Genomic DNA, 23,713 nt, shown 5'->3' on the forward strand with positions numbered 1-23,713 from the left:
ACGCGCTTGTAACAACTTGCCGGCACACCAAAGTCGACACCGAAACTGCTGGAAATGCAGCGTGGAGTTCCTTTCCGTTTGTCGACGTCGGACGGCTACGTCGTCGCCGTTTACGAAACTTTTATCGCGAATGTGAAACTGTCCGATTACTCGCGGCGCTTTCTGAAAAGAAATTCGCACCTTTTAGAACCACCGATCCACGTCAGCTTCACACTGCGACCGCATAAGCGCCAAATAAATCTCAAAGATGATAGGGTGCAAACGGAAATGTGATGACGATAGTCGAATGAGTGTTGAAATTATGCTAGGAGTTTTTGAGTTTGTCCTGACAAACGAGTGTGTTTCATTCCATACATATGATTGTAGCTCTGGTAACATGTCAGTTGTGGTTACGAATGTTGCAGATTTCATATGATTTTATAATCACGGTGCTTATATATGGAAATAAGCTTTGAATTACCATACGGCTTCGAAAAGCAGTATTTTGATACATCCGTGACCAGTGCTTTTCATCGCGGAAATGAATGCGCTTCGGTATTGGAGAATTTTAATGAACGGTGTTATTAATGTAATTGGCAACGTCGATATTGTTATTATCTAATTTTAGCATACTCGTATAATTTGATCATTGATATATATGCGCTGACAATAAGGTGAAATAAAAGAAAATTATTTCGAGCTGTAAAAATGAGAAAGATGAATTTATTCGATAAAATTAGTTCATAATCATAGGCGCTGAGCAAAAAATTAATTATTCCATCAGAGGATACGTTGAGAGAAAGAGAGAAAAATGTTGTGTAAATTGAGGAGAAAGTATCAGAATAAAGGATATCAGGTAGCTGAAAACTATATCAAAACTATATTAGTAGTAATAAAAAGGCAAAAAGTTACAATCAGTATCGTATTTCAAAATATAAGTAAAATGCAAGTTCTCATTTTTCATCAAGAACTTTGAATCTGAATTTATTGCGTTTTTATCGGTGAGTTGATTTACGATTTGATTTTACGACATAATAGATTTCAAAAACAGAGCCGATTAGTTAACGGCGAAATTGACAACTAAAAATTGACAAACGTTTGTCGAACGAACCAATAAGAGAAAAGACTGATGCTTCATGAAATGAGACTATCAGGATCCCACGGTGTCGAAATGGAAAATCTATAGAAAATTCGCAACACGGTTGCGAATTGTAAAGGTTATCCCGCTAGGAAGAAAAATACAATGAAAAAAAAAGACTCAAATTATGGAAGCAAAACAACGCGTCGACGTCGGGAGGAAGCGTGTTCGTGGATTTTTTGTTTTACGAGCGGTCGTTACGCACAACAGCGTCACCGACAGACAGTCTGCTTCCTACTGTAATTAACGTCCGAAAAACAGACGCAGCGTCGGATTGCGAATAAAAATATGACAACTGCGCGGTCGGCGCGCGCGGCATATGTTTTAAAAGTCGCTTATGAAAATAACGGGCGTGCGCGGGCAACAAACGCGTCGCGTTTAAAATTAAAAACATCCATCGCGAGTTAGTTGGGCGGATGAAAACGCGATCCCTCACTCGCGCGAGACGACACCGCGTTACGCGTGCTAACAAGCCTGGAATTGTGCGGTAAGTTTGTACTATCATGCCCAGGGATTTAGTGAATCCACTTAACTATGTTTGTAGAATTCGGGGGCAAATGAAATTTACGTTTTATGTAATTTAATTTATGTTATGCGCAAACTTATTTTGCTTTTATTTGGCATAATTAAAAACTACATCTCATATAATGCTATTTACATAATATTCACCACTTGGTTGTTACTTAATCAGAGAAAAAGAAAGACCTTAAATGCTTTAAATATATTGTATTCCACCATTGTATGTGTATTTGAATTCTGTCAACGCATATATCGAGTTTGTTTGCTAAATGATACGCGACGCCTGGGGATAATTAAATCTATCTCATTTAAACGTATTCGCAGCGATTTCAACGGATGCAACTTTGCAATTTTCCATATTTTAACATGCACGTATCCCTACTGTCGCGATTGGATTTAAATCGGCATCTCGACGCTAACATGGAAATTAATTAATTAGGTCGAAAGCTTCGTTCTGCCATTGCTGGTGCGAGATACAGTTACACAAATACACACTAAATAAGCACATTGCTATTATGCTTCAAAGTTGGCATCCGGTATAAAAAGTGATACGCGATGAAATATTAATTAAAATAATTGAACATTAGCTTTCGTGATTCAATCATATGGATGTGCATTTGCATCTTTTCAATTTATTGCAATATTAATGTTAAAATATCTATGGATTGAAATGTTTTGTAGTATTTGTAGTATTGATTTATATACACTTTCTTTTTCTAGATTATAACTATAAAAATGATAAACTCGAATGTCAGTGTGTCACGCGACATAGAAGCGGTGATATAAAATAATTTGGTCAAGTTCAAGCTTGAATTTCGTATTATATATTTTTACAATATAAGAATATTTATTGTAAAAATATATTAAACCAAATTGTACGTTAATGTAATGTTATAGATATTTATCTTAAGAAAAAAGAGCGAAAAAAGAGCATAATCGCCATGAGACTATTGCAATAGTTTTAACAATCTATCCAAAATTATTGATATTTTGTGCAGATATCTACAGAAAGGATATTCATATTTGCTGTATGAAAGCTGGTGTGAATAGAGTATTCCGCGATTCTCTCTTTTTTTTTTTTTTTTTGACGGATTCGAGAAAGCCTTTTTCAGAGTGGAAAATTGCCAGTCGAGTCTCTATGCTTTTTTCGATGGTGTTCAATGGAACGAAGACTGATTCTAGCGTAACTCAACGTTAGACAAAGAGAAAGGGATGCGCATGGGAAGAGGAAAGTGCGCAAAGAGTACAGAGAGTAAAATGGTGTAGAAAAATGACGAATAATATGAGGGAGAATTTGACGTACGTTCTCGAGGTGGTTCGTATTTTACCTGCGACACTGTCAGAAAACGAGAGAGAGAAAGAAAGAGAGAGAGTCAATTTGCATAAACGCAGGGACAAAGATATTCTCTTGCTCGCGTATTTTATTTTTTTCTGCCGATTAATATTCAAGACATTCTCTTTGCTTGCGTCAGTGTGATTTACTATTACGAAATATTCTTTCTGGCAGTGTCTGCGGCGAGAGAAATTTAACGTTGATTTATTGCTCAGTGTAAATTATGCAATGTTTTATTTATCACTACCGCGTAATGTAATTATTTTCACGAACATATATTTCTTGCCGATCTTTCGAGGATTTGTATGCGTACCGTATCAAGATGTAACAAGATGTAAGAAAGTTTACCCGAGCTCGCCCAATTAACGGAGCTTGGAAAACGTAGCCTTCGATCTTATACGTCCGTACCATCTGCCCCCTATCTCGCCTTGGTCTGGCGCTTTTCCGTCGGAAAAGATGTCGATAAAATCATTCGCCGTATCCCGGCACCCGGGCGTCGAGAGGTCATCTAATTGTTTTCTTCCGGAAGTTTTACCGGAGACGTCTCTCCTCGTGACAAACGACACCCTTACCCTCTTCGTCCACACACCTCGTCCTTTTCTCTCGTCGTCCGCAAAAAGCGAGTCTGCGATCACGAGCGGAGGAAATGACGCACGCGGTTCCTCGAGCGGGACGACGCCGTTCTCGCGCGAGCATAAGCGTCGCGACTCTCCGTGGAATTGATTTAATTCCAGTCAACGTCGTGACGTTTAATTGACGTCTCCAGGAATATCGGTTCTACACATTGAAAACGCCAGTGCTGTGGGATCTTATCGGCGAAAGCATATTTATCATCCTTGGTATTTTAAAATAAAAATTCGGACCAAGTGGAGATAAAATTTATACGACGGCTATACGGATAAAATTTATATTTGATATGTTTTACGTTTTACGTTTTAATGGACCAAATCTTCTCTAGAATAAATAGCTGAATTATTTAGAAAAATCTTGAACTTGTGAGATAAAATAACAATGAGGAACTGACAACGTGCAAAATATGGCGGTGTATTTTTGCAGAAAAAAAAACAGATTTATAACGAAACAGGACACCTTTCTATTCTTAAAATTAACCAGTATGTTATTCCGCTCGCAACGTAGAGAGCATAGCAGTCGGATTGACGAGGGCTTAATTAAGAAGTTGGACATCTGGCGTCGAAAAAGTATCAAAAAAAAGGGGAAAAAAGACAGACGTGATAATAGTGACGCGGCCAAAGTCGCCGTTCCAACGACCGATAATTGATGAGCAAGTGCAGCAGCGTGCAAGAGGAAGCGTGGGCGGTAGCGACGTTACAAACGATGACGCGGTATTATTTCATTATTTATGGTACGAATTTTGCCGCGCGGCCGGTGCCGCGGCGCTGGCCGACGTTTTTCCGATTCCGCGCCGCTAGAAGCGCGGATTAAGTTACCGTCGGTAGACTGAATTAAAACGCTAATAACGAGCGGTGATATTTATTGGACGGCTTTCGCGGGGGTTAGAACCAAAAGCCGCTCTCCGCGTTTCGCCTCAACCCTCTCTCGCGTCTGCTTCTCATCCTTCCCTCACTCTTCATTCCCGAAGCCCCTTTCCACCTTTTCGAAGCGAACTTTTGCCGAGCCACCGTAACCCAATGGTGCCACCATTGTTTCCCAAACAACGGTTCTTACCACTTTTATGAGGGAGATTTCGGACTTAGCCAGGCAGATAATTCTGCCGCACTTGTCGCTTAATCGCACCCATCTTCCCACATACACTTTTAACCCTTATTTCTTTGCACCTCTTGATATTAGGCGATTTCGAGACAAACAAAGGCGACTATTCGGCCGTTAACCAGGATTTCTTCATTTTTTTAACAATGCCAAATTGTGAGGCAGTTCGGAAAATTAATAGTGAAATTTGAGAAAAATTCATGTCCGTTTATTTAATAATATAACGTTTCAAATGTTCAAATACGATGCTGTTTAACGTTTTTTTAAGGGTTATTTTCGACTAATGTCTTTATTTGATCGTTATAATCACAGACAATCTAGATCATTCCCAATCTTCCAAAAAAATGTACTGGCTTTGAGAGTGAGAAAACCGTTTACGCACAATACTCTCACCAACGGCATCATCTCGATAAAGAGCATAGTATTTTTGGGGGGGGGAGGGAGGGGAGGGGGTTTGTACAGCATTTTCACTCTTGCGATAATAAAAGAGCATTAAATGCCGGCGCGGAAGTGCACTTTCTTGTCCTTGATCTTTTGATTGCTATTAAATAGACACAATCAAACAAATTTTGATGTTTTTTCTTTCAAATGACGCTTAGGAATCTTTCAAGTTGCATATAGTTATCACAACATTAAAAACAAATGACAATCGCCAAGAGCGTTAGCACTTACGACAGTTATCAAAAACGTCATACTACGAATTTTGCAAACAACTCAATATGTCATGAAATCGTGGAATTCAAAGGTTAATATACAAATAAATATTCCGAAATCGTAAAGAGTTATAACTCTGAATTTAATATGTCATCAATTAGATGTGTGAAAAGCTCGGTACAAATTTGTCGATTGCCGTAAAATGACATAAGAAATATTGCAGCATTATTTTAGGTGCAAATGTTTCTCTATCTACATATAAACAGGAAAGCGTAAGCTAGCTACAATGCCGTATTACGGGATATTGCCTACAGATATACTTTCTGCGGCTTAACACATCTCTTTTTCTCTCAGAGGCCGATAAGCCACGGAACGCTGAACTGATGTAAGCCACATTTAAAACGAGCTTAATCCGCTTTTGAGTAGAGTGTCGCGCGATCGCAGCAGTCATAGAATTTTTTAGCCGGACTTGGTGAATGCGACATACTCAATTCCGAAATCTAAAACGGATTTAAGCCTGCCATTATAAGGCCCGTTACTGCTATCGGCGTCAGGCGGGATTGCGTCGAAATTTTTTTAGCAGCGCAACGCGACGCTGCGTCGTCCGGGCATTCGAGGATGGAATTCAAAACGGGTTTTAAGTCGCTGTCGTAAGTAGCTTAGACAGATTTCACGCCTCGTTTCACGTCTCAGCCGGAGTTTACGCGGTAGTCACCGAATTTTGCAGCCAAAAAATGTTACTTCACGCGACACCGTGAAATTCAACGCGGATTTAACGATCGTATCTGGAGTAGATTAAACCGCGCGCTCGCGCTGTTTCAATTTCGACGCTCGTAGAGTTTTTGGATTAGCTGTAAAAAGGCCTTTCAGCCTTGCTTTTGTTCTCTTCACGTTTCTAAATGACGAGTGTGCTTGCGGTGATTATGATTGTTTCCATTCAAGCGTTTATTTTTCTCTTCCCTTTCATCATTCGTATTCTTGTGCTTGTGTGTGGTTTTACGGCTTGATATTACAGTTGATTTGCTTCACATATTTTATTAGACGAAATAAAGTGTTTGAAAACGAATAAAACAAATTAATAAAGTTGGCGTAGCAGTGCGAATCTGCGTAGCGTAGCGAATCCGAGCGGACCGCGCCATCGATCACCGCGGAAAAACAGCGCCAACAGTTTGGAGAAACACGCGCGTTCTCGTTATAATGATATGCAAATGTATTTAACGACGATTCCATGGGGCGTATGCGAGCGGTGCCGCGGGGCGTCCAAACAAACCGAATCCGCGAAACGATTCGATGGCGCGCGCGCGCGCGCGCGCGTCGACGGGCGTTTGTTGCACCCGAAATTTCATAATCGTCGAAACGTTATCGCCGATCGCTCCCGAAAATCCAACAATAACCGCACGCGACGGCTTTAATTTATTCATTGACATTCCGGATATTTTAAGCAATGAAACTGCATCGGTCTCTTTTTTTTTACTGTGAATATCGGATCGCGTGTTGCCCCGCGGGCGATTAACGGGACGATGGGAGCGACGGTTGACGCCAGAGCGGCGCGAGGCGCCGGCGGGGTGAGTTAGTTTCATTTAACTTCCCCCGGTCGAATGCCGTTCGCGCGCCCCCGATGTTTTGGCCGAAAACGCGCGTCCATACGCGCGACTCCGACTATTGAACTGTTCTCATCCCCGATTAACTTTAACGCCGACCGTGCGTTCGTCCCGTCGACAAACCGCCCTCGAGTGCGTAAAAATTTCATCAAACGGTACGCGTTTCGGCCGCGTGCTACGTCCGCCGTGAAAGCGGTAGTGAAAATATGGCGAAAATAACGATTTCTCAATCGGCGGAAGCGGCGTGTCGCATTGGTCGAGAAGAGGAGTGCAGTTAAGGTTACAAATGCCTATCGCGGAGTCCCAGCTAAATTACGCGATTGCGAAAAGAAATTCGCACGGGATCGTTAAGGTTTCTATAAGCCGAATGGAATTGTTGGCAGCTTTTACAATAATCGATAAGAAATATCAAACTTACTTAAATCTTTTATTGTTCGGAGTACCGGCGATAAAGTAAAACTTTGTATTAAACTTTGTTCTGGAGTAACTTCTGAGTTTTGATTGTTTTTCAAGGTATAGCTAATTTTAACACTAATTTTCAGTTCCATGAAGTTAACTATCTCAATTTCGCAAATTGCATTAAAGCAAAATCTAACAGATGCGTTAAAGTTGCCTTATTATTAGGTTCTAAATGAAGCAAATTGAAATTGTTTGTATTTCTGCGCGTTTGTGAAAAAATGAGCATTTAGCGTAAAAAAGTGCGAGGAAAGTAATCAATTTTTGATCGCAATGTAGGATGAGTAAATTAGTGTGTCCCAATATTAAAACAACTACAAGTGGAGTCAAAGATTAAAAAGAGTTTAATCTGAAAAGAACAGGTTTATGAAACACGCAACAAAAAGTCAGTGTAATAATAACAATGTAAATTGGGCACAATTGGTTTGCACCAGAAACAATATATTGTGCAGCAAGAGATTTAAGCGGCAACAGCAATATGCATCGCAATTACCTAATTAATTGATATTGCATATTAATGACCATTGAAACGCAATGGTAAAGGTTTTCGGGGAAAATCGAGGAAGTCAAGCCACCGCAAGCCGGCAGTCATCGAACATTAACTGAACAATAACCCAAGTTCCGCTGTACGCTTTACGAGTCACAGGGCGTTCGATGACTGTTAATTTGCATGTTACAATATTAATTAAGGAAGAACATCTTTCTCCACACCCCACGCCTCCGGGAGCCCCGGACGTGTTTCAGCTTTGGATCTTACTCGAAATTTCGGCAATAAAACACCCCCGGAGCGTCCCTCCCCCGAAACTGAGATTAGTCTACTTACAGTAGTAGGCTTATTGAAGTTGATTAAAGGAGTGACGCGGGAGGGCCGGTGGGAAAGGGCGCATCCACTCGGGCGCGATTGAGGGGCGAGAGGAGGGGCGGAATTCACCTCATAATCTTCGTAACAAGCACCCTCTCTTCTCCGCACCTCCCACGTCCACCCGCTGTCGTATTCGTGAAGAGCCCACTCCAATAAATCACGCGCCTCGAGCCCCGTGTAAACAGGGCCGACTTAATAAATCTAATTATCCGCAGCCAGAAGGCTGTCGAGAAAAATAAATTTATCGTCGGCATTTTCGGTGTCGATAATACCGCCTATTTTGCGCGCCGCGTGATAAACAAATTGTAAAAGTGCGGACTTTCGCCGCGACTACGAGTGAAATTAGTACATATTTTAACGTCGCAGTTATTGAATTGCGTATCGAAGGTTTTTATTTAACGCGAGTAGTGATTTGTTTTATTTAACGTGACAGCTAGTTTTTCACGGTGTAATGGATTGCCGTGAATCTGGAAAAAATTTGTACCGATTTGAAATCCGGGCTTGTGATTTGCGCCATGTTTTTATTGATTAAAACATCAATGATTGAGGAAATAGAGTGCCGCGTTAATAAAAATAAAAATAATTAAAATTTTTCAGTGATTTAAAAGTTGCAGGATTATTGATGCTCTTTGTGGAGAATTTCTACAGGAATATATGATTGTGTGATGAGACGCATATATTTGGTTCATATTTTAATCAACAACAAAATCTATGAATCGATATCTCTAGAGATGATATTTTCCTGCCTTTCTGTTCTCCTGTTTCTCTCAATTTCCGTCCTTTATTTTGCTTCCTTTCTTCAAACATTCTACTTGCTGTTTTCAGATCCTCGCAAACTTCTTGTTCCGCGAAACTTTGCGATTAGGAATTAGATTTGACAGTGTTTTTATGGGATTTTCCGTGACGCTCATTACTAGCAGGTCATCGTGGTAGACTAGCATCAAATTTTGTCTTCGCTTCTCCGCGATACTTTTCGACAATTTTTCCAATAGCTTTCGCTTTTCTATTGGGATTAAAATTTCTGAAGAAAGCGGAAAGTGTGGTATTTTTCGATCAGACGGAGAGAAACAAGGGCAACGCGAGTGACGTATTATTAGGGAAGAAGGCAATCTCGATTGTTGTAAATCTCGCAGAGTGTAATTAACTCCGGCAATAATGACCGGAGGAGAAATTGGAGTCGAATTCGCTATATCGCGAGGAAGACACGATTGAAGATTTATTGTTTCTTTAATCTGTGCGACTGTTCCTCGTTTCTCGTAATTAGCGTGCACATTTTGCCGAAAAACTCCGCCTATGTTATTAATGAGAGAAATACAAATTTACCTACCAGCGAAGATCACGACGTGGAAAGACGTCATACTGTGTAATGTGGCGTACTCAAGCGTATTCTCTGATCAACTCTCGCTCGTACATTTGTCATACTTCCGTATTCTGCTGCATTCTAACTTATTCCGACATGTTTTGGCATATTCTATGAGAGCGTTCTCTAGTGAACTCCGTTCTGTTCTGGCATTGTTAATTCGTGTTAATCTAACTTACCACGATCCACTTTGACGCGTATTCTAGCTTACTTTGACACACTACGATTTACGAATTTATATCAAAATTCCACCATGTTTTGGCGGACAAAATTTCCGACGCGCTATACATAAAATTTTTACTCATTTTAATTGTTAACTTAATGCATACATCGATGAATGGTGTGCAAGTGTGCACCATTTGGAGTTAGTAAATTTCGATGGTTGCTTTTAACATTCTACGTGAAGCCAAAAACATAGTGGCACAGTGCCTTATACTGTATAATGCATCTTCAAGCAGATTCTTTGCACGTTTCTGAAAGCCACTGCAAAATGTAATTTGATGACTTCTAGAAAAATCGACTCAGCGTAAAAAAAAAAAAAAAAAAAAAAATTACATTTTATTATGGGAGAGATTTAATTAGCGTCGACATAAATAAATGATAAAACTTCATAAAAAATATTTAGTTTTGAACTATAATACTTATAAATACATACATATATCGTATTTGTTTCTTTACTTACGACATACATGTATTCAATACTTTCTACTCAACTTTTTCATTAGTAATTGTCGCTAAAATTAATATTTTCCAACTATATGTCGTGCGACATTTAATAAATGCTAATCATTTTAACACACACGCCCAAGCGAATACCGCCTGTTGAAGGACTAAAGGAAGAAGCGCAATAAAATATGATGCCAATTCGTTCGAGCGTACAATTGAAATTCGAGCACAACGTCGAACAACACGTTCCAAATGAATTCGATGACGAAGAACAAGAAAAGAGAAGAAAGGGAGGAGAATGAGGACACTCGGGACTTTCAAAGCTAAGCTACCACCTTCAATTGCAGATTCTATCCCTCCGTCTTCTTATTTCCTTCCCGCAAAGTTCAGCCAGCAGCACAGTGATCCGTCGTCTCTTTCCACTCTCGAACTACGAGAACTTGAACTTCTTCCTACGCAGGACCAGTAAGACGCTGACTGGCTGCCTTTATGACATTATTTTCCTCGCGCTACCAACTTCTCGATTACTTTTATTAGAATGCAACTCTGGGAATTAACGTGGCCGAGATAGGAGTCCACCGGTTCGCTTGTTTGCAGTGCGACTTCGTGTTTCAGCCGGAGAACCGCTTTTCAACGCCTTGCTCTTTCGCTGTCGGAGCACGGAAATCCGCTTCTATCGACGCAGGCATTTCTGTGAAGCAATTTATAGTAGATAGAATCGGGGGATACTTGTGTCATTTTTTATTTTACCAGATTTTTCTTTGTACATAAATTTAAGAGATAATCCAACAAACTGTTACATTCGCAATAACTATATTTTTTATAATTGTGAATATATTTTTATATAAAATAAATATTAATAATAAATACAAACAAACACTTTAAGTTGTTTTCTCGTTACTAATAGTGATAATGACAAAAGAGATTTTCGCGTTTCCAATAAGAGTTTTCAACTTTTAACTTATCTTTCTTTCGGCTGCTAATTCTTTCTTCTCCTATGATCTTCTAGGCTTGTTAGTATCAGATAATTGTTGATCAATATATTAGCTTTTCACAACTTTTTTATCACATTTATTACTTTCTCCGCGGATATATTGATTCCCTTTCGCGAAAACGTAATTCAGCTTTCTCGAAAGCTTTTGATGACGAGTATTGTGACTTTTATATGATAGCCATTCATTCTGATGTATGTACGTGCGCATATTAAGAATTTAAAAAGGATCCAGTTTTGTCAATTGTACCATTTTGTGAAAGAAAATTAAAGCGCATTGATTCGAAAGAGGATGATTATCTAAAGACAAACTTCTTTGATGATTTTCTAAATGCGCCGTCGTGCACGCTTATTTCTTATTTGCCAGAATTTCTCTCTGGAATGAAAAAGAAATTTTTACGAACAGTTCAGCGAGACACTTGGGCTGCTTTTATTAGAATGCAATTATGGATATTGACGTGACGATCGACACGGTTGGTTTGTTTGCGAGGAGACTTGGTATTTTAGTCGAGCGAGAGCTCTTTTCAACCTTCCGCCATTAACAAGAAGCACCACTTTCACCGCCATCCATCAGCATAGCGTGACATCCAATGTCACAGATGTCCTTAAACGCAGGATAAATCCTGTCCCTTTTAGTACCACAGCATTCCCTTTTCCTCCTCTTCCTTCCTTCGTCCTCGCGCGGAACGCGTTCTTCCGCGTCCTCACGCTTCATCGATTCTCCAACTTCGATATGCCTGTGACTTTCGTGACGTAAATAAATCATATCGCGTCACACGATTTCTGCCCATTTCGTGACTGGATGCACAAAAGAAAATTTCTCGGAAAAGACTGGTGCTGTGAAAAATTTTAACAACCAATTATGATTGTGCACGCAATCACACATTAAATTAATATTCACTTTTGTAAAATAGCTTTAGCAGCAATTTTACCTAATTTTCACTGTTTTGGCATTATCAGCAATCCAAATGTGAAAGCTTTTATATCGTTACGTTAAAAAAATTGATTTGCGAGTGTAAAATCTGTTCGTATGCGATAACGTAATCATTTTTTCTCCAGCAGTAAATACAATCTTTTCTAGCCAACGATATCACACATATGAGGTTCTTGCTGCGTCGCGTACGTTTCGTGCGTAAAACTGCATCAGTGGCAATTTACGAGCCGAACTGTGTTACTTTGTTGTTAGCCCTTTGTTGTTAATTTCTCAAACTCGCAAACCGTGCACGTAACCCGGCAATTCAGCTATTCTAACTGTACTCTAAAACTGTATAACGAGAAATATAATAGTAAATGATCTTAAGTGAATTAAAAAGTAAACAGTGTAAAAATGATAATGATGATTTTGGTTTATCAGAGTTTATAATGAAAATAACACATTAATATAATAAAGTATTAATCAATTATTATATTTTGAAAATCAATACTTTACTAAAGACGCGCTCTAGTTGTAATTTACTGGATAATTAATTAAGAAGAATAAAACAGGAGTTTAATTAACACGCAAATAAAATAATAAAACAAGAGTGTGCAAAAATTATAAGACAAATCATGGAAAATCTTGAAATGCGGAAAGGCGAATTTGCGAAGGTGCCAAGTAATCGTTACATTTCAAGGAAAAACGGTGGCTGGAGAGTAAAGCGTTTCTAACTGAAATTTTTCTCATTCGAAGGCGAGGGCACGTTTTCAGTCTTGCTCAGAAAAGTTCCCCGCGCTATCTTTATTGCCTCTGCATCTTTCTGACTTTTGCTCCAAAGAATCGCATTACTGCGTTACTTGTCTTAGATTAGTTTTCCACTTCGTCCAGGGCTCCTTTTGAGAGAAAAAAATTCTTCTAAGATCCTTTAATCTCTTCGAGGAAGCACTGGGTCGATTTTTTCCTCGCTCGCGACGGTTCCTCACGCTTATGTAGAAGCGTTCGAAAGACGACACTCGAGGAAAATAACTGTCGAGAAGGACTTGACGTTCTAAAGAGTCTCGCGACAGAAATTTCTCTCATTCGAAGACCAATGGCTTGCCCAAGAAAGTCCTTTTTACTATGTTGATCATTTCCTTTCGTATTTTTCTTGTCTATGAAGTTCAGAAACTCGTTTCTCAGGCGGATTACATGTTGAACGGAAAATCAGAAGAATAAAATGTAATGTAGCATTAGAAGAATTTGTATTGTTCGAGTTGGAGAGGTATAAAGAGTGTTATAAATTATTTTACATTATTTTTTGCATATTATTTCGATCCCTGAGATATAAATTATACGTTATGTATTTGTACATTGCGAATATCAAAGCAAATTCTACATTGCAAAATGTTTAAAAATTGCTAAATTAACGAAAAACGTGGTAAAGTATGATTTAATAAATAAATAATGTATGGGAAGTGTGCTTTAAGATAACAAAGCTCTAATAAAAAATTTATTTTGTAATTACAATGAGTACACATACACACTATTAGAAAATATCAAATGGGAACAAATAAATAACAATTCAATTTTATTAACAAAAATGAAATCTCTGTTAGATGTTTTCTTCATTTTACAACAGCATGATTATGTCTATGTCATGTAACAATACTTGACTTCCGTTCTCTTCAAAATAGCATTCCTTCGGTCTCATCTCGAAATGTTGAACGAACTCGGTGTATGAGAATGAGGGTTTTCGCGGACAAGAAATCGACAATGTAGGAAACGCCGGTAGGAGAAATTTTTCTCATTCGAAGACAACGGCGCATTTTCCGTCTTCGGTCCGGCGAAACTTTTCCACGCTATCTTTATCGCTCCGTGCTCCCCAGCCTGACCTTCGCCATTTCTCTCGAAGACTCACTTTACTACGTTACTTATCTCAGATTAATAACGTCTCTTACTTCACTAGTGATTTTCCTTTCCAGCTACTACGTTCTGGATAATTTCGTGTAATGGAGGCGCGGTGGAATTGAGTGGAAGGACGTTGTAAAAATAATGGGCGTATCATTTGAGTACACTTATTCGTAGGTAAAGCGGGACGCTCGGTGTCACCTCGTGATTCCTCGACGACTCGTAATAATGCCGGTCGAGAAAGATCACACGGAAATTCGCGGCTGCTAGCTTTAAAGGTAATTATCTTCCGTCAAAATGTAAACTCTCGGGAGGAGTTCTCGAAAGCCATGTATTATGCCTTTCGCTGTAATACGTCGACGAGCTTGTACCTCCTCAAACAACGAGTAGACGCTGCCTCGTGGATCCGCGGAAGGTTTTGTGTACTTAGCATTAAATTTATTACTCAGTTTAACGCTTCTCTCTCTTTCTCTCTTTTAATGTCGCGGATTATCCCGTAAACACCGCGGAGATATTCCATCTTCTAACGCCTCTCTCTCTCTCTCTCACTCTCTCTCTCTCTCTCTCTCTCTCTCTCTCTCTCTCTCTCTCTCTCTTTCTTTCTTTTTTTATTCACCCGCCCTTATTTTTATACTCGTCATCTTTAATCATACTTTTAATCTACGAGAGCTCTGCTGTAATTTCCTGAAGTGCAACCAAGTCGTGATATGTAACGTATCGCACGCTCTCGTTACGACGACTTTTTCTTTGATGCACGTGCAATCGTCTCGTTTCCCGATATACAGAACAACAAAATGTAATCTCGTTCGTCGATATTTTTTTTCTACAAACCTATATGCGTTACTCTTCAATTAAGTTTCATTTCCTTTCGAAAACTCGGGAGTCTTGCATAAAAATATGTAATGTTTCTTGGTATATCTCATGACCCGGTGTTATACGCAAAGTGTATTATAACAGAGCAGAGCACAGCGTCATAGGAAGATATGCTATTTTTATACGGTGATTTACTAGCAATTTTGTAGGACGGGTGTACGCTCGTGTAGCAAATTCAATATTATAACTGGATGATGAATTGCTGAGAGCTGCTTTATAAGTTTTCGTTTGCCCGGAGAGAAACCGCTAGCGCTAGTCGTTGTTTCGTGATTTTCTCCGTTTGTTCTAGATATTTTACTTTTGTCCCCGACAAAGCACACGACCGCAGGTATGAGTGCGCCACAGCAGCAAAGTGTTCGTTGTAGGAATTTTTTTATTTGCATGTTGTTTCGTTTAGAAGATTTAATTAAAATTCCGAGCCCCTGCGTGGATGCGTTTTATAAACATTGAATTTATTGGGCTACAGAGCTAACTCGGCCGAAACGAAATAAATTTGTCATCTCCACGAACGTTTTTCAAGCATAATTGCAATGATCGAAGAACTTGGATGGGAACCCGCTCTATCAGCCGCAGGCTGCACGACTGTTTCGAGTTTTCAGCTATTCGCGGTCGCACCAAGCGAACGTGGCGAATGACATTCCAACATTTACAAGAGTTGGTCGCTTAATCGAGAAAATCGTCCGCGGAACAAGAAACTCGTGGCGGAGCGCCATTACGTTCCAATCCGATAATCGATTATGAGACTTTGAGCGGGAATAAATTGTTGGGGGATTGCGGGCGATACTGAGGCTTAACGATTGTGCGATTTGATCGGCGGAGAATATTGCAGCGCTATTTTGTTGCTACGTATGATACGTATTAACACAATCACTTTGTGATTTAAATATTCCCTTACGCAAAAAGAAATCAAGTTACCGAAGCTGGAAAAAACAAAGAGACGCATTGCGGATAGTGTTTGCAATTTCGTTAAATTGATACAGGTATATCATTTCTTTTTTCAAAACAACGCTCCACTTTCTTGATACGCAATAGCATTGAAGCGTAATGTCCATTCGCAAATTCCGGATTGTATACAATAAATTTCACATCGGTTTAACCAAATTCCGCGTTTCGATCAACCGATTCGCCTCGTAGAGTTCGCTTTCCTAAGTGCAACGATGCCGGCCCAATATCTCTCTTCTTTTGACTCGGACCCCCCGCGTGTGCGATTCGAGTACATGAATCGAATCACAAGCAGGGGGGGACCTGTTCATTGAACAGAGAAAACGAGCTCGGATCCGCTTCGTTCACGTATTGTATCGTATTGTTCTATCGGAATATACGTTCCGGACGCGCGTTTTGCCCCATCCTCGGGCCGACAACCCCGCGAAACCCTCGTGTTCGATCCTCGACGTCCACTGTGCCATTTCCGGCGAGATTGTCGAAAGGACCGGGATAAAGTTATATCGTATTTCCGACTCTCTCTCCGGTCTGGCAATACTCGAAGTTTCGGTAATTGACGGACCGTGGAGAACATATCGACTACTTACTCGTTCGCAAAATTACTTGGATGATATGTTATTGCGCGTTACGATTCGAACGAAGGCTGTCAGTAAAAATGTTCGTCGCCAAGTTTGCTACAGTTGGATGGAGGATACACTTGGATTCTTTTTGTTTAAGAAATCAACTGAGAAATTATCTCGAGTCTTTTTTTTTTGTTAATAGGAAAGCTCATTTCTCTTGAAAATATTTTGAGATAGAAACGACGAATGCAATAAATTTCTAAAGAAAATACATTCTAATAAACATATTAATAGGTATAAGTTTGTGAATATTTTATATCGCGTCAATATACACATTTCGTTAATATAATTAAAGACAAAAGACAAATTGCAAAAACAATTGGTAGATATTTTAGTTTTTTAAAAGTTATTAATATAAGTTTTGCTTTTCTTAACATAACTTGACATTTCTTTTGCATATCTTATTTGCAGAGTGTATGAAAATGAATGAACGATAGTGTTTATTTATGAATCTCTGATGAAAGCATTTTTCTCGCTAATCAATATTACATTAAAGGTGCGAGGTGCGACAAGACCGCGACAAAGTTGTGCCCTTTGCCAGATTTGGATTATTACGTGGTTTATCAGCGGGAGGATAAGCGCGAACGTCATACAGTCGGATTACCCGGATTTCGGCGGCAGTAGGATCGATTCTCGTTGGCTGTCTCGGAAAACTTGCTGCTGATCCACTTTCGAAAATAACAGAAGCGACGACGGTAGTTTTGCGAATTATCGATTTTTTTTTTTGTTTTTTGACAAAAAATGCGACTGGATTTGTAGGGATTGAGGTCAGAACAAATAAAAACGAAATAGATAACTTTAATAAAGATATTGGTTGTCGGGATAATATATTAATATATACATATACATGCGCGTATTAAAACTTGTTATATTAATATACGTGTATATCACATTTTTCTCTAGTATGCGTTTGAAGTTTATAAGGATAATTCTCACTGGCATTTTTCATTTCCTTTGTATAGTCCGCGTAACATCAGCTGCCTACATTTTGCTTTCAATCCGCCAGAAATTGGTTCTCGATCATGACGGATCGTTTTCGAAGCTATTCTCGATTTTCAAACGGTGGTCCTCGTTCGATCGGATTCCGTACATTTCCTGCTGTCTCTGTGGTTTCACAAAAACGCAGTAATTTCTGCAAAAGTAAAATCATTGAGATAGATAAAGATTTGTTTGTTGAATTTGAGATAATATTTCATGGAAAAATTGTCTTTAGATTAATCTATACTTGAGGACAATAAAATGTTGTAAAATGTTAATAAGCTTAATTATGTTATTAAAAAGATAAATATCTTTTCAACAAAATTAAAGGATTGGTGATGATTCAATTTTGTTGAAGAGTGTATTTTAAATTCACACAAAGATATTACAGATATTGATAAAACTATTTGTAACGGCAATATCAATTATAAAAATTTTATGCAACTTTTTTTTCAATTGAAGCTCTGATATATTTATCCTATTCCATCAGTAAATTTAATACTTTCAAATAAATTGAACGATAGTACTATTAAAGATTTCTATTATCTTCACTTTGAATGCTATTATACCCATAAGCTTTTTTCCAAATAGCTCTATCTATGAGCAATATGTGAGGATGTCTATAAGTAACATGTAGTAGGTAAATACTACAGAATCGTTGGAAATTGTAGTGCTTTTGGCAGCAGTGAATGCTTTGTGTCGCGAGAGAATTTCGCAATCACCAATGTGTCAGAACTAAATCACAATAGCATCTAACTTATGCGTTCGTAGGTCGATGTGCATACTGCATTCCATCCGCGCATATCGGCGACCAATTGTGTCGGATGTCTCTTTCGAAGGCACGGCTGTCTGATGGCTCGATTAAAACTTCCTTCGACCTACTTCCCTCCATATGTAGAAATCTCAAAGTTCATCCGGAACGTGCTCTCGGCGATTGGAGGCAGGTCACCGAAAGAACGCGTCAATATACCTCATAGCTCTAACCTTCAATTCCTGCTGCTACCATCATCATGACAATACAATTCACGCCGCAGTACAATTGAGGCGTCATTATTTACAGAGCTGTTTTTCACACAATTTGCATCTTCCGACTATTTCTTACGATGAGATTACGATTAGAAAAATCGCCAAAAATTTATTTTAAAGAATAGAAAATAGTAAATTGCACGGATCTAATTTTTTTATGACATCAAACAGAACATTGCGTTGTGATAATATTTATAATAATGATAATGTAACAAATTATTTGAGATTTATTTATTAAGAGTTATTTAATTACTATTACTTATTTATTATTACTAATTATTACTAATGACGAATAGTTAATTATCAGTAATTGCATAACGTAAATTTGAGGGAGATTTTTAGATTTTTAGAAATGTTGACACATAAAAATTTCATCACTTTCATTAGTGAAAAATTTGGTTAAATGCAAGCCGTTGAGATAGAAAAAAATAACCGCGCAACTACTGAATTTTGCCCTTTTAATATTTCAAACTTATAATAGTCACTGAATGAAAAAAATGCTACGCAACATATGTTACACATAAAATTACACGACTGTAAACAGTCGCGCATTCTACTCGCACATTCTACATCGCATCGTGTCGGCCGCAACAAACGCACCGCTTTCCGCTTGACGAAAGCCGGTCGAGGGGCAAAAAACGCATCGATATACGTCCAATCGACTCTCTTCTTCTCCTTTATCACGATGACAATGCAGATAGCGTGGAATTCATGGCTCGGAATTACGGCGCGGATCGACGTACCGGGACTACTACCGTTCGACGCGATTGTATATGTATAAGATATATACATGTGTACGGTAGTGATGGGCTCGATCCAATTATCGATTCGCAATTTTCGATCGTTTCAAGCACAAATGTTCCGCATAGTATAGATGAACATCAAAATAGGTATTGTGTAGCTCGAATGGATCAGATTCCCCGTTTACAATGCTTCTATTCAAAACTCCGCCACAACATCAATTCCATTCATATTTATATTGCGATAAACAATTGCGAATAATCGAGTGCCCGTTCTGATAACATTTATTTCGTAATTTTATTTTTTATGCTCAGCATTGTGAGAACACGCAAGCAGCTAAATTCATATCCACGAGTTAGAAATTGTACATTCAAAGCTTCGACAAGGCGATTAGTTGAATATTTTTCTAGAATGTTTGAAAATCTGTAAAAATCAAATAATTATTTGCATTATATCAAAATGTGTAAGGTTGTGATCTCATACTGAGATCACAAACTTGCACACAATATGTACTTTAATTTGTAATACCTCGTGCGGGACTTGGCGCCACTGCTAGGGCGCGGCGTCTTAGGAATCGTGCCGTTATAGCGTCTCCAGAATCGACTATACGGCTAGCTGCACTCCTAATCTCGTGAAGAGAGAGAGGTATAGTTTCTCGAGCACAGCTTAGTATTCGTCGAATGCCTCGAGCAGCTCGGGTTATGTCGTACTCGAATATTCGCGGGTGGTGCGCGAGAATGAACCACTCGCCTTGAATTTCGCGGTTAATAAACGCGACTAGGATAAACTTGCCGATATTCGTCCCTGGAAGCCGCTAACTCGATTGAAGCTCATGAATATAATCCCGATCCAGGAAACATTTGAACGTGCCATGCACATTTGATATTAGAATGCGTTTCAGTTTTTCAACGGGCGTGAGAGATTGAATCACATATTCATTGAACAAGTTTTTAAAACAAATACCATTTTTAAAACAAATTATTTAAAGAAACTAACTAAACATTCATGTTTCAGAAATATTTTTATTATAAACTAAGCTTGGACAACACTTGAATTAATTTGTAAAAGATCACATTATTTGCCGTTTATATTTACAATATAAACATTTGGACGAAATAGTTGATAATTTTATTATATGCGAACTCTATCAATTTCCATGATATGCGAATATCTCTACGGAATCTGCTGTTTCCTAAGTCTCATTTCGACATACTGCCAGATTGTAAACAACAACGCGGAAGTAAATATCCGCGCAAACAGGCGTGGATGCCGACGGTACAACTTTCAGCGTTGAGAGATTATTGAACGGAGAAACGATCCCCGGCATCTCGTTCCCGAACGAAACAACCGTGCTTCGTTAGCGAGGCTCCTTATCGACCAATTAGATTAGGATATCTTAAATGGACGTATCGCCAGCAGAAGAAAGACACATCGCGATTTGTTAAGCAAAGCTGAATCAAGTGGGAGTTAGATATCTGCCTGTAAGCCACTATTCCAGAAGCATTATGAACAATTGGATTCTTATTTCAAGCAGAGATCAACGCGAACATTTCCGTGACGAGAGGAGAACTGACGAAATTCAAAAGCCGACGATTGGGGGATTGGATTAGGCTGGGTGACGGGGGAGATATTGATCAAAGCATTGCTAATAAATTTAGAACTAATAAATTTAGGAGAGATATGAATCCGAGAGCTCAGTGTTGCTTTGTTTGTTCAATTCTTGGTTTTGTCTATGTGAATCAATTCTGATATAGCAGTCTTTTGCTGTCACGACAGCTCATCGTCAAGTATTTTAATTCCAGTCAAAATCATGATGTCTATGATTTGAGATCTTCGACGGGCTTATTTTATTCATGTTCATACGATCTTTACGGACTATAGTTTTTACTCGTCTTTCACTTTTGTCCGGTCTACGTATGTAACGTCACAGTTTTTGCATATTATTTTACACACAACACCGCAACGGGACTCTGCGTCTAGCTTGACTTTTGGAAATTACATTAATTTTTATTGCACTAATTTTCAAAAACCAATTTTACAATGCGGAACACTAATATTCCAATTTTAAACAACGATCTACACTTTTATTCTGATAATTTTTTTCGAATGCTACAACAAGTTATACTAGTTATACTTTTTTTTAACAGCTGGAAGCAATATGAATGACGTGTCAATATTGACAAATACTATTATATTCACTGCAAAATTGTGTGTATCGGTTTTACCGGGAATATCCAGAATGAATTTTAGTTCTCTTTTTCTCTTTTTCTAAAATATTGACCACTGCCGACCGGGTCATAAACTACCATCACTATATCCATACCTTGAAACAAGAATAATGTCATTCTCCGTGATTTGAAAATGAGAGAAAAGAAATCCTATATACGTACAACAAATATAGAACACTGTCATTTTTTTTATGCATAAAATAGATTAATTAATTATTTTAGGATCTTTTTACTTAATATAACATATGATATAATGTAGTATAAATATGTATAAAGAGTATAAGTACACAGAAAAGCGACTTTTTTACACTGGGAAAAACTCACATTAGTGCAATTGATACGCGTCTCTGCCTTTTATTCGCATGTTTCGACGCGCGTTAATCAACCTTTTCGTGGCCACGCCGATGTTTATTTTCTTTTTTTTTTTTCTTTTAATAACAACGGACGGTCACATATGCGTGCAGAATTTTTCACATAAAATAATGTATCTAAATTTTCGATTTTATATTATTAAGAATAATTATTTCTTGTGCGAGCTCAAAAGGTTTACTATGAAATGGTATTTTTGTGCAGAATATAAGAAATCAGTGCAAAAGCCTTCTCATTTTTGATCTTTTGGAGGAAATTACGACCGCATAATGATCCTTGGTTCTCGATTTCTGAAAGCGGGACGGCAGACAGCATCGTGCGCACATTCGAAGGGCCAGAAACGCCGCGACGCATGCATATATGCACGAGCATCGTTACAATCCCTCCTAGAAGATCCTGCTTGAAATCGAGAATCGAGAATTTCTTGCAGTCGTCGGTGGTCCACCGACCGTAGGTCTATTCGAGGATGGAGCGCGCGTAATACGACGTAAAAATCGGCCATATAAATCGCATAAGCTTTTTCCCGCTTCCACCCGTCGTTCTTTCTCGCGCGGCAGATCTTAGTATCAAATATCTTCTGCCAGTATTTTAATCGGTACTTACCGCGCATTTAATTGCTTCCATAAAACTTCTTTCCCTCTTTTGCACGCGCCTGCGGATAAAACGGATAAAGAAAAACCTCGAGAAGAAATGAGACCGCTTTCCCAGTGTACCCTTCGCTACGACCGTTTCAATTACGTTGATTCGGAACTCTTGATTGCCTTTGACAAGTCACCGAATTCCTCGTGCATTTTTTCATCTCTCTCCGGTTGTTTCTCCGGCTTGTACGAGCCAAGTGAGAAAAAACCGAACAGTAATGTCGGAGCTCTCAGTTCCAGCCATTTTATTTTACGGTCTTCCCGGGAAAACTTATCAACGTGGATGATGGGAGTGAAGTGAAAAATTGCGGGTCAAAAAGAGAAATTGGCGGGTATTCCTCCTAACCGCATACTGTCTTCCGGCTAACTTCTTTCGACGTAAACCGTCCGTACAAATAAGTAGCCGTTGCTGATTTAATTTTTTATCTTTCTTATTGAAAATCGTCATAAAAAAGCCAAAACAGCGTGATAAAATTTAAACAATTTTTAAAATCTGACGAAAGATATCGTGAAGCATCAACAATATAATACTACATTATTAAAACATTGTAAAAATTAAATAAATACATGATGAAAAATATCGTTATATAATACAATGTTGAAAAATTTCTTGTAGTAATTTTTTTTATAAATTTTGTATAATAATTTTTAACGATACACATATTTATTATCTCAATATAATTTTTATTCTTCGATATTTAAAAAAAGCTGTTTAGCTTCTTAGCTGATTTTCAGTGTCATTTCTTTTCGATATATTAGATAAAATCTTATTTATGTACATATCACTCTTTTGACATTTTGACCATCCGCACGTCCGCACAGTAGCCACAGATATAGATCGTCTCGTGGTCAGACATTTAACTTCGTATCTGCCACGTAAGATAAATGTAAGAGTTGTCAACTCTGGAAATTTCAGAGATAAGACAATGATTTAAGATGGAAGCTGACAAACGGATAGCACACATTTCGACCAATTAAAATGGAAACTTTAGAAAATGTTCAAATACTAATTACTAATTGATAGAGAAATAAGGTGTAGTAAGGTAAGTAATAAAATCAGCTTGAATGCAAATTATAGAATTAATAAAAAGCATCGATCTTATTTTTGGTTTCTTTGAGAGTTGATGCAGCATAATACATTATATTTTACGTGAGCATCAACATGTTATGTTGAAAAATGTAGATTGTAAACGTTAAATTTGAGTAAC

The 23,713-nt window shown here is 38.4% G+C and overlaps 2 protein-coding genes across 12 annotated transcripts in view; one reads left to right on the forward strand and one right to left on the reverse strand.

Annotated features, from left to right (window-relative positions):
- The window catches only part of LOC105675932 (zwei Ig domain protein zig-8-like), a 123,610-nt gene that overhangs the window by 63,840 nt on the left and 36,057 nt on the right, over positions 1 to 23,713 (forward strand). The gene's annotated exons all lie outside the window — the stretch shown is intronic.
- The window catches only part of LOC105675915 (immunoglobulin superfamily DCC subclass member 4-like), a 339,899-nt gene continuing 333,504 nt past the window's right edge, over positions 17,319 to 23,713 (reverse strand). Inside the window, exon 9 of the transcript XR_010889163.1 lies at positions 17,319 to 17,657. The gene's annotated coding sequence lies outside the window, so the exon portion shown is untranslated. The remainder of the gene's footprint in view (positions 17,658 to 23,713) is intronic.

This window comes from Linepithema humile, chromosome 3, assembly GCF_040581485.1.
Source record: "Linepithema humile isolate Giens D197 chromosome 3, Lhum_UNIL_v1.0, whole genome shotgun sequence".
Taxonomy (NCBI): Eukaryota; Metazoa; Arthropoda; class Insecta; order Hymenoptera; family Formicidae; genus Linepithema; species Linepithema humile.